The 14132-nt window shown below is 36.8% G+C and overlaps 1 pseudogene; it reads right to left on the reverse strand.

The window, feature by feature from the left end:
- Nucleotides 1–598: 598 nt before the first annotated feature.
- LOC149186089 (wall-associated receptor kinase-like 20 pseudogene) lies at nt 599–4816 on the reverse strand (annotated as a pseudogene).
- Nucleotides 4817–14132: the final 9316 nt, after the last annotated feature.

The following is a 14132-nucleotide window of genomic DNA, read 5'->3' on the forward strand; positions in this document are numbered from 1 at the left end:
TATAAACACACAAATTCTAACTAGAAATAATTATGGGTGTTATACGACATTGCATTATACAACAAATTGACATGAATCGTATAGATAAAAGTCAATTACATTTGGTTTCCAAAAATAAAAATATTTTACAAAAAATTCTATGAGTAATCCCAATTATATAGCTTGAAAGTGCATAACAATTATTAGAAACCTGAATTCCTAGTGATAAATATTCAATGCAATTATGCTTTACGGCAGAGTTGTGAATTTAATACGGAAATGTGGATTTAATACGGGCACACCGGAGAAATTGAGAGTGCAGCGAACTACTTATATTTAAAGTTATACTAAGTGGAAAATCCCTTAAATAGTATTGGTATTATAGTTGTTGACCGTGTAAATTTAAAATCAGACATCCTTGGTTGGAGAGATAAAAAAAGTCATATGTGAAATCCTTGGTTGGAGAGATAAAAAAAAGTCATATGTGATAGGTTAAATTTTTAGCTTGCCGTCAGATACGTGTTGAAACCCAAAATACATACTACAAAAAGTAAAATTCCAAGCCTGAGTCTGACCTGAAACCGATGTTTAACTATCTTCCACGATGAGAAGTCTGACATTAGAGATGAGATGATGAGATTGCACTGGACCGCTATGATTGAAAGCCAAGGAGTGGTCCACATTCTTCGCTTCTATCTTCATCTACAATGCCCGATGTCTCAATGTGCATGATATAATGCAATTCCTCTGTCACTTCTTTCATGGTGGGCCTCTCTTGCCTCCTCTCCTGCAAACAACTCATTGCTAAAAACGCCACCGCTTTCATGGTTTCCAAAACAACTTGCGAAGCGTTTTCCTTCAACCGAGGATCGAGAACATCCATGACCCTTCCTTTTCCCGATTTATTATGTACATACACTGCTAGATTCACATCACCAGATTCCCTGCTGAAATCAATGGCCTTCTGCGATGTCACCAGTTCCAGCAAAACCACGCCGAAACTATACACATCACTTTTATCAGTGAGCTGGTAATTTCTGTAATACTCGGGATCCAAGTACCCCAGCGTCCCTTGGGCGCATGTGGAGATGTGAGACAGCTCCGTTTCCGCTAAACGTGATAGCCCAAAATCTGAAACCTTGGCATTCAATTTACTGTCAAGTAAAATGTTTGTGGACTTCACATCTCTGTGATATATTGGAGGGAAGGCAGCAGAATGGAGATAAGCCAGTGCTTCCGCAGTGTGGAGAGCAATATTCAAGCGCGTTCTCCATTCCAGGAACTTTCCTCCGGAGGTCATGTGGAGATGATCGAATAAGGTTCCGTTGGGAATGTACTCATACACCAGGAGCGGTTCCTGCGCATCAACACAGCAGCCCAACAGTCGAACCAGATTTCTGTGGTTCACCTGAGATAGAATCCGAACCTCGTTCAGAACCTGTTCGATTCCTTTGATATTACCGACTTTCGCAGTTTTAACCGCGACGAGGGTGCCGTCTTTGAGTATTCCTTTGTAAACTTCTCCGAAACCCCCAATCCCGAGGACTCGGTCCTTTGCAAATCCATTTGTTGCCTTTTTCATCTCTTTGCTGGTGAAGAGTTCGGCGGCCTTTCCTCCGCTGTTTGTTGATAATATGACCGCCCTCTCCTTCATCAGTTGCGCTTGAGCCTGCATCTGCACCCTTTTTCTTCCGTATAGGATTATTGCAAGTACTGCTACTGCAATGGCTACACACATTCCTGCAACAAGACCTGCATAGCAGAGGAAGAAATTGACCTGCATAGCATAGAGGAAGAAATTTCTTTGTACTTGGTACTTCAATAAATAAACTGAGTAGTTAAGAGTCATGCATCAATGCATAGCATCAACATTAGAACAAAAAAAAGTGGTAAAGCATATAAACCTTTACCATTTCCAATAAACAAAGTACAGGAATAGAAACATCTTTGATAATCAGCTCCCGATTATACCACATGTGGTGCAGAAATCAAAATTAGAAATGAAAAACTCGGAACATAAGGTTAAAAGAAGAACATAATTCTTATTGGCCCCAAGATTGTTTCGCAGAAAGCTTGGGTTTTTTTAATGGAACCAAGAGTCATGTTAGGGATTTTTGCAGAGCCGGAACAATATTTCACCTAAATAATCATTATTCTTTTTCCTTACCATGAGATTAGGGTCTTTGGAATATTTAGGCATGTGAAGTGCCTCGAAAGTTTGAGTGTTTTTATGGAACCAAGAATCATGTCAGCTATTTTTGGAGAGGGGAATATTATTTCACCTCAATAATCATCATTCTTTCTTTCTTAGCGTGGGATTACTATCTAGATCTAATAATATAGCTGAATTAATTGGGCATTGCTTGTCCTTGACTTTGCAATATCTAGGCATGTGAAGTGCCTAGAAAGCTTGGGATTTTTTTATGGAACCAAGAGTCATGTTAGGGATTTTTGCAAAGCGGAATAATATTTCACCTAAATAATTATATCATTCTTTCCTTCTTAGCATGGGACTAGGGCCCGAATTTGATAATAAAGCTGAATTAATTGGGCTTTGTTTGTCTTTAGACTTTACAATATTCAGGAATGTGAAGTGCCTATAAATCTTTAGTGATTTTCTAGTGGTTATTGGTTAGTTCTGGGAGATAGGCAGATTACATAATTTAGCCCTAAATCTTTGGCAACAAAATATTCACCAACTTCAGGAATTTTTTTGAGAGGCTGAGGCTATCACATATCCACAAAAAAACACAACTTTAATGCGGACAGAAGATAAAAAAAAAAAGCATTTCTCCCGTCTATTAGACATTTAGTAATAACAGAAAGAAAACCTGATGTTCTCAGGGTGCATGCCAACAACTTTTTACTAAATATGCATGCCAGGAATATTTTTCAAGTTTTTTTTATCCCAACGTTGTTATTGTTGGGATCCTGTCTTTTGTATGCTTGATTGTTTTTATTCTGGTTTGGAAGACATGTCCGTGAAGAATTAATTGGACACTAATGTATAATGTGTGGAAAAAAAAAAAACAAAGTACATAAACAAAGTAAATAAAGATAATTAAAACTATATAAACCATTATAATAAATAGTTGTACAATAATCTAAACTATATAAACCATTATAACTATATAAACCATCATAATAATTAATTGTACAATAATGTAAATCTATATAAACAATCATAATGAGTAACAATTTTGTAGGGAAAAAAGAAAAACCAAAGTGCATAAGGATAATTAAAACTATATTAACAAACAGAATATGATGACTTTAGATGATATAGATAACAGAGCTTTTAGTTAATATCAATAATTTAACAATATTCATGAATAAACTTCAACCTATAAAATGAGTATAGATCGACTCTACCCTAAACCTATGAAGAGTTTATTAGTGATGGGGTAAAAGGATATAATTATACATTTATATTTATATATTTTTTTAAATTAAGATAAATATTTGCTGATTTAAATTACAGCAATAAAATCTTAAATTTAGACATAGACACAGACACATCTTGCCTGTAGAACACTCTTTATAAAAAGTGGACAGAGCTTTGAACAATTTACAAAGTACAGAACATGAAAAGACCATCTTTAATTTGATTGAGAAATCCGACTGGTGAACAGCTAGGTTCGATTGAGGTTTCGGACTGGCGAACAGTAAAATCAATGGTTATAACCAAACTCACAATCAAAGTAAATTTGAGAAAAAACTTGCAGAGATGGACGATTGTATATATTTCACCGAGAAAAAAAAAATTTATATTCTAGGATTGTATATGAAGGTCTGAAATTTCAATACTGACCTCCAATCAGAGCCCCTCGATTACTGTTTCCACAACCGTTAGGATCAACACACAAGGATATATCTGAAGAGCCAAAGTTTTACCAAATTGGATTAGTCCAATTGAATAAAAGCCACTACATGTATTAGTATACACATAGGCGCAGTTTGATCCAACTTATTTTTTGTGCAGTTTCCCTGTACAGGATCCCAAATATAGTCTCCAATACAGAGACACCTGGATCTGCCAGAATCCATTGGATCAGGCGAGCAGGCAGAGTTCTGGTCACAATCTGCCTGACTTTTACAGGAAGGCTCTAACGGTGCAGCCCACTGTAACTCCGTTCCATAGCTCCACTGAGTCGCAGGCAAAGCCGGGTTGAAATTGAGGACACTCGTGTAAGCCCTGCACCCACCGGAGTGTACCCATATTTGGTGAGAAGTGGTAGAACTACCCGTTGTAAATGTGCAGCAAATACTATCATTTCTACAGGCCATGGCTGCCCCGGTATCATTAATATATGTATGACACGAACTGCTTGAGCTGCAATTCAATGGCGATTTCAGTATTACGGGATCGCAATTCAAGAACATAATCGTGTTGGTACTGGTGATATTGAAAGGTAGGCTCTGATTCAATTGCAGTCCCTGATTATTCATATCTTCAGTCTGACAAACATCTTTAATCAGAGGTGCAGGTTGAATAACTAGCCTCATGGTGGCTGGATTGATACTAATGATTTTATAAAAGCTCCCATTGACCGATTTGAATTCCAACTCGTTGGCTGCATTACAGTAGATTCTGTAATCAGGGAGACCACAACCATTTTGGGTGCTAAAAGGGTATGGAACAGAAGAATTGCCACACTTGGGACAGCTGGGTATAACCCCTTCAACACTCGGGATGACGCAGGGACTCATGCATATTTTCAAGAAATACACCCAAAAAAACCAATGTTTAATATTTCTCAGTTCATGATTCGTAATCCTGTCCCCCTTCAGCATGGTGATCAGAGTCGACCAAATCTAAGCAAGTTACAGAACTTATAAAAAAAATATTTGATAGAAGACTTACTTTATATACCTGCAAAATACTGCATACAAACAAATCCAAGTTCGACAAAAAAACAACGGTATACAGACAAATCTAAGTTCAACACGACAAACAGATGGCTGCGGGAGTAATTAAGCTCAACCAATTAACGCGGAAAGACGCCTGAGGGACAGAAAGTCACAAGAAGTAATGGCAAAAAGTGGGCATGAAATTGCGTGCATTCGTATGATATAATAGAAATGCACAGCGCGGAACAGTAAAAATCTGACGTATGATGCTCTACCCTAATTAACGGTTGGGATCTGGAAGTTTCCTCACCAGTCAACAATATTGATCATGATTTAAAATAATATTAAAAAAAGACAACATTTATGTATGGCTGAATCATGATTTAAGTTTTTTATAATATAATAATATTTTAAAATTTGTTTTTATTCACAATTTAATGATAATTATGTTAGAAGATAGGAGGATATTAAGAAAAACCAATATATATACAGGTAAGGAATATAGCTGAATCATGATTTAAGTTTTATATGAGAAGATTATATAAATAGAATACTTACTTATCATTATGTAAACGTAATTTAACAACGCATTAATTTATTCATTATTCTATACTTCATAAATTTTATTTTATCAAATTTTTAGTATTTTACACCTCTTAAATTTGATCAACTTTATTTTATCAAAGTTAAAAAAATTATAATAAAATTAAACTATATTTATTCTTTAAATTATAACATTAAATTATAACAAAATGTTCGTCTTAGTTTAACCAGTTTATATTTGCCTTGAAAATCATGGAAATTTCGGTAAGATTTTGATAAAAGCTGTTATGGATTTTTGTAAATCCAAGTTACAGTTGTCAAATTTCAAGATTTTGGGTGCCCTAAAAGTTTTTGAGAGTGCTGAATCCATTTCCACCATCAAAAACATGGGTGCCCCAGAACTTTTTGATAGTGCTGAATCTATTTCCACCATCAAAAACATGGGTGCCCCATAACTTTTTGATAGTGCTGAATCTATTTCCACCATAAAAAACATGATTAAAAAACTGCTGATGCAAGATTCTCCAACAATTCCTCCACCTTGTTAGATGACACCAAATTAAACTACTCTGACTCCATGAATTTATAACAAAATTAAATTGCCCCTACTCTCTAGAATATGATTTGGCTCCACAACATTGATAATATCATTTTAAAAGAGAAAAATGTTGCTAACCCCAAGTGGGTTACTATGAGAACATGGGTTGCTCCGAGAACATTGATAATGTTGATAGACCCTAGTATCAGGCAAATGGACAGGTAAATCCATTGGGGTAACTCCCTTTGAACTAGTCTCCTAAAACGAATTTGAGAGCCTTGTAGTTTAACCTTTATATTTTACTAAAATTAAAGAAGAGAAATACTAAAATAATATACAATTGAAATTAATGGAGAAAGATTGTTTCACGGTTGTGTATGTTTTCGTTTAGATTTAGTTCCTATCTTTTAGGATATAGTTTTGATCTCCCTAAATTGAATGTAATCTTATTTATTTCAGATCCAATGGATAATGGAGTAGAACAGTACTTCTTGGGCAGTCTCCATGTGTAGGTCGTTTCACCTGTGAGATGCAAGTTTCATTTTAATTTGTCTTCCCATTTTTATCTTGATATCAGAGCATAGATAAGGAGCTCTGTGTGAGCTGGGTCTGTGGTGAGTTGAGCCTTTGTGGCTAAAATTGGAGAGCGAGTAAGCCTCCTTTGCTAGTGAAGGTAGGTGCGTAGATCTTGTTCGCAAAGTTGTGCAGTAGTGAATCTTGGCATGGATTGGAGGAGGCTCCATTAGAGATCAGTGGAGCAACGGATCGGAAGGAAAAGCCAAGTTGGGGATTGTTTCTTCAAGGAAAGCTTATCTGCGAAGTTGCAGGGTTTGCTACAGAGGATAGAGAAGGAGAATGCGCAGTTTTATTGAGGGAAAATTGCGCAGAACTGCACAGACAGTAAGAAGGAAAATTGTGCATATGAAGGTGACTTGGAGAAAACTTCCTCCTACGCACTGTGTCTGAGGTAAGACTGCCTAGACGAATTTGGCTTTAACATCTTGCCTTGCTTCAAAAGGAGACGAAGGGTAGCTACATGGTCGAGAAAAAAACCTTGACCTTATCTTCCGACTCAATATCCATCCTTATCTTCTTAACTTCTTCTTGCGCGTTGTGTCGGAGGTAAGACTACGCAGACGATTATTTCTGTGAAACTTATTGTTGTTGTTGTTGTTGTTTTTTTTTTGGTGAAACTCTTGCCTGGATCGGTTGAATGAATATGTAGATCTATTGAGTGGATCTGGTGTTGGATCCATAGATCTTTTGAGTGGATTAGTGGATCTAGTGTTGGATCCATATATTTGTTGTTGGATCAGTGGATCTGGTGTTGGATCCATAGATCCGTTGCTGGATCAGTGGATCTGGTGTTGGATCCATAGATCTATTGCTGGATCACTGGATCTGTTGCTTGGATCGGTGGATATGTTATTGGAGTTGTGGATCTATTGATTAGACGAGTTACTGCTGGTGCTCGTGAGTTAAAAAGTAGGGCACTGTTGAAATTGTTTTGTCACAATGAATAATCACATTGTAGAGACATACCTTAATGAGAGCAATAAGCTTGATGGATCAAATTATGCCAACTGGAAGTTCAAGTTGCAGACATTGCTCGAGGGTTCTAGTGCATGGACAATTGAAAACTGAGATGAAGCAAAGATGGTTGTAGCCGAAGGTGCCACAACCGCATTTGTTCAAGATTGGGAAAAAGGGAAAATAAAGCAAAGGTGTTGAAGATGTCGATAAAAGACAACATAATCCCTCATATATGAGACTGCAAAACTTCTAATGAGATTTGCTTGACACTCAAGGATTTGTATGAAACAAAAAATACAAAACGTGTGTTGTTTCTGAAGAGCAAGATTCTCTTTGTTAGGATGGAAGAGAATGACTCTGTTACTGCATTCATCTCACGGATTAAAGAACTGAAATAATGGCGAAAGTGGGCATGAAATTGCATGCATTCGTATGATATAACAGAATTGCACAGCAGACATTGGAGAGAGCCCATGTTCCGACTCCTGAGTTGTTGTAACTTTGCTAAACTCTAACACATAAAAGTCAAAATCTGACGTATGATATCGTACCCTAATTCATGGTTGGGATCTGGAAGTTTCCTCACTAGTCAACAATATTGATCATGATTTAAAATAATATTAAAAAAAGACAATATTTATGTAAGGAATATAGTTGAATCATGATTTAAGTTTTTTATAATAAAATAATATTTTAAAATTGGTATTTATTTATAATTTAATGATAATTATGTTAGAAGATTGGAGAATTTTAAAAAAATTCCAATATATATGTAAGGAATATAGATCATGATTTAAGTTTTATAATTACATAAATGGAATACTCACTCATCATTATGTAAATGTAATTTAACAATGCATTAATTTACTCATTATTTTATATTTCAAAATTTTATTTTATCAAATTTTTAGTATTTTACACCTCCCAAACTTTATCAAACTTTATTTTATCAAAGTTAAAAAATTTATAACAAAATTAAACTATTTCTACTCTTTAAATTATAACAAAATGTTTGTCGTAGTCTAATTAGCTTGCAAATTTGCCTTGAAAATCATGAAAATTCAAGATTCTGATAAAATCCGATAGAGATTTTTGTAAATCCAAGTTACAGTTATCAAAATTCAAGATTTTGGATGCTCCAGAAGTTTTTGATAGTGTTGAATCTATTTCCACCATCAAAAACATGATTCAAAAACTGCTAATGCAAGACTGTCCAGGAAATTCCCCCACCTCATTAGACAACACCAAATTAAACTACTTTGACTCTCTCAATTTATAACAAAATTAAATTACGCCTACTCTCTAGAATATGATTTGGCTCCACAACACTGATAATATCAATTTAAAAGAGAAAAATGTTGCTAACCTTAGGTGGGTTACTCTAAGAACATGGGTTTCTCTGAGAACATAGATAATGTTGATAGATCCTGAGTATTATGCAAATGGATAGGTAAATCCACTGGGGTAACTCCCTTGGAACTATTCTCCTAAAACGAATGTGAGAGTCTTGTAGTTTAACCTTTATGTTTTACTAAAATTAAAGAAGAAAAATACTAAAATAATATACACTTGAAATTAATGGAGAAAGTTTGTTTCATGGTTGTGTGTGTCTTCATTTAGATTTAGTTCCTATTTTTTAGGATATAGTTTTGATCTCCCTAAATTGAGTGAAATCTTATTTATTTCAGATTCAATGGATGATGGAGTAGAGCAGTATTGCTTGGGTAGTCTCTAGGTGTAGCTCGTCTCACCTGTGAGCTACAAGTTTCATTTTAACATGTCTTCCCATTTTTATCTTGGTATCAAAGCGCAGAGAAGGAGCGTTGTGTGAGCTGGGTTTGTGGCGAGTTGAGCCTTTGTGGCTGAGATTAGAGAGAGAGTAAGCCTCCTTTGCTAGTGAAGGCAGATGTGTAGATCTTATTCGCAATGTTGTGCAACAACGAATCTTGGCATGGATTGGAGGAGGCTCCATTAGAGATTAGTGAAGTAGCGGATCAGTAGGATAAGCCAAGTTGAGGATCGTTTCTTCAGGGAAAGCTTATCTGTGAAGTTGTAGGGTTTGCAGCAGAGAAGGAGACTGCACAGCTTTATTGAGGGAAAACTGTGTAGAACTGCGTAGGTAGTAAGAAGGAAAATTGTGCATATGAATGTGACTTAGAGAAAAATTCCTCCTATGCACTGTGTCTGAGGTAAGGCTACCCAGACAACTTTCTCTTTAACATCTTGCCTTGCTTCAAGAAGAGACAAAGGGTAGCTACATGGTCGAGAGAAAGACCTTGACCTTCTCTTTCGACTCAATAGTCATCCTTATCTTCTTAACTTCCTCCTGCGCGTTGTGTCTGAGGTAAGACTATGCAGACGATTGTTTGTGTGAAATTTTTTCTTTTTTCTGTGAAACTCTTGCTTGAATCGGTTGAATGAATCTGTAAATCTATTGAGTGGATCTGGTGTTGGATTCATAGATCTGTTGAGTGGATCGGTGGATTTGGTGTTGGATCCATAGATTTGTTGTTGCATCAGTGCATCTAGTGTTGGATCCATAGATCCATTGTTGGATCAGTGGATCTATTGATTGGATCAATGGATCCGTTATTGGAGTCGTGGATCTATTGATCAGACGAGTTACTGGTGGTGCTCGTGAGTTAAAAAGGATGACATTGTTGAATTTTTTTTTTTGCAATGAATAATCACATTGTATAGAAATACCTTAATGAGAGCAATAAGCTTGATGGGTCAAATTGTGCCAACTGGAAGTTCAAGTTGCAAACATTGCTAGAGGGCTCTAGCGCATGGACAATTGCAAATGGAGATGAAGCAAAGAAAATTGCAGCTAAAGGTGCTATAGTTGCATCAATTCAAGATTGGGTAGAAAGGGAAAATAAAACGAAGGTGTTGTTCAAGATGTCGGTAAAAGACATCATAATCCCTCATATCTGAGACTGCAAAACTTCTAATGAGATTTGGGTGACACTCAAGGATTTGTATGAAACGAAAAATACAAATCGTGTGTTGTTTCTAAAGAGAAAGATTCTCTCCATTAGGATGGAAGAGAATGAATCTATTATTGCATTCATTTCACAGATTAAAGAATTGAAAGACAAGTTAGGTGACATAGGGGATAAAGTATCCAACACTTATCTTGTCACAATTACCTTAAATGGCATGATAAATGATTATCAAATGTTTATTACAGGGCTTGCAACAAGGGAGGAAGCTCCCTCCTTTGATGATTTGACAGGGATTTTGATGTAGGAAGAAGAGAGACCCAAGAATCTAAAGCCTTAAAATGAAGATTTGGCATTGGTGGCAAAGAAGAAGTTCTTCAATTGGAAACCAGGAGGAGGACATAAAAGCGGCGGTCCATCTCAGAAAAATCCATTTTAAGGTATGTCATCAACCAAAAATGATTTATGGATTAAGTGTTTTTACTGCGGAAGAATTGGTCATATTACTAGAGACTACTATAAGAAAAATAATGATGAAAACATACATAGACACAAGAGGCATACAGGGAATTTTTCCGGTGAAGATTTGAATCATGATCTTAAATTATTTGTGTCTCATGCTGCTCTTTCTACTGAGACTGACGATGCTAGAACTTGGTTTTTGGATTTTGGGGCATCCACTCATATGACATCTAATAAACACTGGTATGAAAATTTCAAGGAGACCAGCAATGCTGCTAACATCTACCTGGGAGATGATAAAGCATATCAGATTAAAGGGTATGGAGATATCCCTGTGATATTTCCTAATGGTAATATCAGGCTGCGGTGAAGTAAAATTATAAGTGCGAACACAAACACATTCCTCTAGCTCGATAATGGGTCTAGCCACAATAGATACATTCTATGGAAGATTTACTTAGGTTAGAACCAATTAAGAGGGCATACCTCTTAGTACGCTTATCCCATTTGATGATGTCCTTGCTTTCTCACTCCAGCTATCTCTCACTTCCTTCTTTAGACACCTGAAACAAGTAAACAACAGCAAACAACAACCGTGATAATAGAAAAATTGTAATTCAACCTACTTAACAAGTCAAGAAACATTAATCCATGAATATGTAAGATGATAAATCATGTAGGAAATCAATCGATAGTTGCATATATATTGAATCAAAGAGAGATTACAACCATTGTCTTGATGTTGTGGTTCTCCTCTGACAAGACCAGGTTCCCACACACTTCTGCTACCATTCCATGATGGCCTCAATCAACAATAGTTTTAAGGCTCTTCCCTTTAGGCTTCACTCCAAACCAAATCACACTTCTCCCTCACACAACTAGATAGCTACAACTAGGAATAACTTGTTGTTTACTCCAAACCAAAATAGCACTAACACACCAACATTAACGGTAGCTTGTGCTTGGGAAGAAGGGAGGTTTATATAGGATGAATGGATGGGAGATGGATCCTCTTCTCATAGGAGAAGGTCTTATCCCTTGAGGTAATTCCATCATTATAGGGGAAAGGATCCCAAACTAACATCCTCGACCCCATCCGGCAAAACCATTTACCAGACTTTCCTTACAAAGCTTCTAGAGTTGGAAGATTCGACTCTTAATTTAAAAAACTTTCCATAACAGGTTTGCGCAACTAGAACACAGCTTAGTCGCTCTGGTCGGTGCTAGGGATAATGCTAATCTTTGCACATCGGCACAGGGGAGACAAAGGTCATTAGCGTTGGTCTTGTAAACTGGGAAAAACAGAAGATTCGAGGGAAATGGTGCAAAGGGAATTGATCTACTCATGAAAAGGAACACAATGGGAGTATCTTCATGAAGCAAAAGCATGTGGGGTTCATTGTAGAGGTCCTCCAGGATCAAGGAATGGGGAGTAGAGGGACAATGACAAAATGCTATGTAAAAGATGCCCCCTAAAGCGTGAAGGAAGAACTAGAGTGAGGGATGAAATGCTTTATGAATCAGTGCGGGGAACTGTAGTCTGCCGTCGGAAAACCTGCGAGCAAGTAAAAATACATATACATAACTGAGAACTCTGTCTAATGATACTTGAATCGTGGCATGGACGTAGCCACCCAGAGAATGATCATGTAAATGGATCTAGGTATGGGTGCAACCATCCGTCAAAGAGGATCATAATTAAACCAAGGTATGGTCGCAACCATCCAATAATGCGAAGGATCACATCTGATAACTCATGGTATGGTCACAACCATCCATCTGAAAGAGACATGCATATCAACATAACCATGTCACATCACTTCGCAACTTGGACTTTTGTGATCTGAGTCCAAGGTCTTGCACTCCAACACGACTCGATCAAAGTACAAATTCTAACATGTGAATAGATGTGTTGACGTCAAACATGCTAGAAAATCACTTGATTACTAGTCAATGATGTAAATTGTTAAAAAGCATGAGAGAAACCACCAATAATGACATTTGTCCTCAAGGTACTATCAATATAATTCACATAATGTGAATAAAGGAACTGAAGTCGAACACCTGAGAAATCACTCGAACGAAAGACAATGATTTGAACTTGTCGTCGAGTGTGAAGAACTTTCCATTAGGGCATGCAAGCTCTAAGGTACTGGAAGGGAGTCTCTTGGTCAACTTCCAGGATAATGAGCTGAAGTCGACAGGAAACGACCATATCGAAGGCGGTCATAATGTTTCCCACATCATCGAAATGAGACGAAAGGATGCAAAATTATTTTAGGCCATACAGAGAATCAGAGGTAAGTGTAACTGCAAAAGGACAACTCTTGAACATATCGACAACACAACTGGAAGTTTGGCAGCTTTTGGATCCATGGGATCGTTGGTCATGATGATGTGGAAAAGATCAAATGGAAGGAAAAAATGAATGAACCAGAACTAGGAAGGTCAATGATGCAAAGGAGGATATCCCAACCCGACAAGAAGCAGAAAGTGTCATGCTCAAGAGTGAGCTACCAACACAACTAATAGATTTCCAAATTTTCCCCCACCATTTCTGGCAGGTAGCCAACTTATTTTTTAATCACAATCTTGAAGGGGATAGCATATGCTTGCACTATAATTTCACCCTTCGGACGAATCTGACCTAGTAAGTTTAACAATCCCTAGGAAGGAGAAGCTCATGTTTGTCATGATGACGAATTTGATGTCGTTTAATTGTTTAACGAGTCCGATAAAGGTGTAACTCGGTATCTTTTTCATGTTTAGAGAGTTTGAAAAAGACACGGAAAAGAAAACTACACATGGTCCCTTTTCATACGTTTGCGTCTCTCGAGCCCGAAAAGGTAGAAAACAATACTTGAGAGAACCGCTTGACCATTTTAGTCAACGAGTACCTTTTTCGTAAATAGTGCATCCTAGCTCGAAAAAGGGGTAAACTTATACTGGGCACATGACATTTCACATCCATTAACAAGTTTGAAACGGCAAGGGCTCGACCATCTTTTCTCTTTTAAAGGGTTGGAAAAGAGTTTGAAAGCAAACACCCCATTTTATTTTCTTTTACGAGTCAAAAGGGAAAAACACTCGGCAATATTTACATATGAGCTTAACAAGTCGAGAAAAGAGCTGAAATGTGACTCGTCATCATTGCCGAACATCCATTACCTGTCGCTACGCAAAAAGGTAAAGTGTATCATCTAGTTCTTGAGGCAAAATAGGTAAAAATATTTACAAAAGCCTTATTTTTTCATGAAAAAATGAATAAAAAGGAGCAAAGT

This window comes from Pinus tabuliformis, chromosome 3_1, assembly GCF_031772625.1.
Source record: "Pinus tabuliformis cultivar Carrire ecotype Pingquan chromosome 3_1, CPIR1, whole genome shotgun sequence".
Lineage (NCBI taxonomy): Eukaryota > Viridiplantae > Streptophyta > Pinopsida > Pinales > Pinaceae > Pinus > Pinus tabuliformis.